The sequence below is a fragment of the Myotis davidii genome, unplaced genomic scaffold (genome assembly GCF_000327345.1).
Source record: "Myotis davidii unplaced genomic scaffold, ASM32734v1 scaffold562, whole genome shotgun sequence".
NCBI lineage: Eukaryota > Metazoa > Chordata > Mammalia > Chiroptera > Vespertilionidae > Myotis > Myotis davidii.
In genome coordinates, this window is record NW_006293953.1 from 2402781 (window position 1) to 2405137 (window position 2357).

Consider the following 2357-nt stretch of genomic DNA (forward strand, 5'->3'; position numbering starts at 1 on the left):
AAAGGAGGAAGCCAGCAGCCATGTGCTTGCCTTGATCTGCATTTAATGGGGCTATGGCTTTAAAAAGAAAACAGCCAACACCCTGATCCTACTCACCCTAGCTTTTAAAAAGGCACAGCGGAAGTCCTTACCTACAGTCATTGAAAAGCTGCTGGATGACCAAAGCTGCTAGTGTTACCTTAAGGAGTCCTTTTGGGAATCTAGTCTCTCTCCCTCTGTCCTTTGTCTGCAAACTCCCCTCCTCCAAAAGAATCCTGAGCTTTTCTCACGTCAGGCCTATTCCTTCAGTTCTTCCTTGGCAAAACTGTCAAAGAATTCTGCTTCCCTTCAAAGCTGCTCTTCTGGTCTCACATGCTAACTTTAACTACAGAGAAGCTGACAGAACCTGTTCCCATAAAACAAACACAATCACTCCCAGTTACTGGTCTAACTCAGTATATTTTCATCCTAAGATTCCTTCTGGCACCTGATCTGAAGAGGGAGGTAGCGTGGAAAGAACCTTGGACTTGCTATCAGAAGAACTGCCACTCACTGGCTGTGAAACTATGGGCAGGTTATTTTGTTTCTCCGAACCTCCGTTTCCTCAATTTCTAAGACAGAGATTTATTGAGAACATGTGAGATCTTGCTTCCCGACCTCAGTCTGGCTGAAATAAATGGTTATAAAATTTTTTTAATAAAATCGAGATTTATTATCCTTAACTATAATATTCTCATGGAGGATTAAGTGAAATAATACTCCTGAAAGCATCTGACATATAAAATGTGTGAATACGCGCAGTGTCATCTCTGACATCTAATTTGTGTCTGCCTCTTTCTCACAGGGGGCCTGAGTAGGACTACTGTTTCCCCTCCCCTTTCATGTTACTCTTCAGACCTCAGCTTCCTTCCCTTCCCAACATCTCCCCAGAATGCAACCTTCCCCTTTTCCCCTCACAATTAACCCTCAGTCATCCCCTCTCACCAGTCCCTCTTTACTTTACCTTCCTGGGCCAGACTCTCTCACTTGAGGCATCTCTTCTATTATTAAGTCTCTGTACCACAGATACAAGTGCCTGCTAAAAACTCTGTATGGCCCCCTTTGGGAGCTGAAAGGAGACCAATTGCTCCCCAGCCTGTCTGTCCTCTGTTGTGAGCCATCATACCCGCTGCCTTCTGATGAAACTAGTTTTTATGATGTTACATCATCTCTATAGAAACTGTGTTCTTTCTCCATTATTAGCCTGTTTCCTCATCTGTAAAGCTAAAAATACTAACCTCACAGGCTTGTTGTAAGGATTATGTGAGTCAGGTATGCAAAGAGCTCTCTGGCAGTAAGCACCCAACAAAAGGTGGCTATTATCTTTGCCTTTGTATTGAGTTGCCTGTTCCCACCTTTGCCTGCCACACTAGGGTTCTCCCAACCCTCTCAAACGCTGTGGAGAAACAGCCCTCCTGCAGCAAGGAAAGGGTTAACCTCTAAGTGTTCTTAACTGGAGAGACCCACAGAGGATTAACAGCTCCACTTCAGTGACTACCCTAAAATAGCTTTTATCCCTCCTGCCTAAGAGCTACTTGGGGATCTGAAGAACTCAATTCAACACCTGCCGAGGAGGAAACACACCCTGGAACCCATTCCTTGGGGCGGATAGAATCTTCCTTTAAGCAGAACCCAAAATAGCAACTGGGAAATTATAAATAAAGAGGGGGAAAAAAAACACATAAAAAACCCAACAACACAGATCCTGACCTGGGCACCAGAAATGAATCCAAAAAGACACACTGACTGGCTGGGAAACAGGGGGACGCAGAGAACGAGAAGAGCTGCCCCCGCACTCGCTCACACACCGGGGAGTGGTGGGAGAGTTAAATGACAGGGGCCGGGAGTCGCGGCGCCTTGCATCATCCGTTCCAGGAGACACCCGACTGGGTGAGCAGGGCTTGGGTCCACTCCGGGGCTGCCAGTCCTGTCCGTTCGGACGGGCCCTCTCTCGGGCCCCTCTGGCTCGCGATGTCCTTCATCCCCGCTGCCTCCCACTCCCGAGGAAGCCTGGAGGAAAGGGCTGTCGCTCACTGCGGCCCCATTTTCACCAAGAGGAGAGCTGACTAGATGCCCACCCCCACCCCTGTCCCAATCTGGTGACCTTACCTGGGGGGGGCGAGGGGGGTCAGAAACCCAAGGCCAGCCTCTATCACAGCCCTAAACTGACAGGTGGAAAAACACACAAGCCAGAGACAAGCCGCGCGGGCAGGTGAAGGCACCACCAGCGCCCCCACGCCAGCTGTCCCCATGGCGTCCACCTTACAGGTCCCACCCCCACCAGGCTGGGCCGCAGCGGGGGGCTGCACTGCAGGGACCCCCTTGGCTCCCCCGGGGGC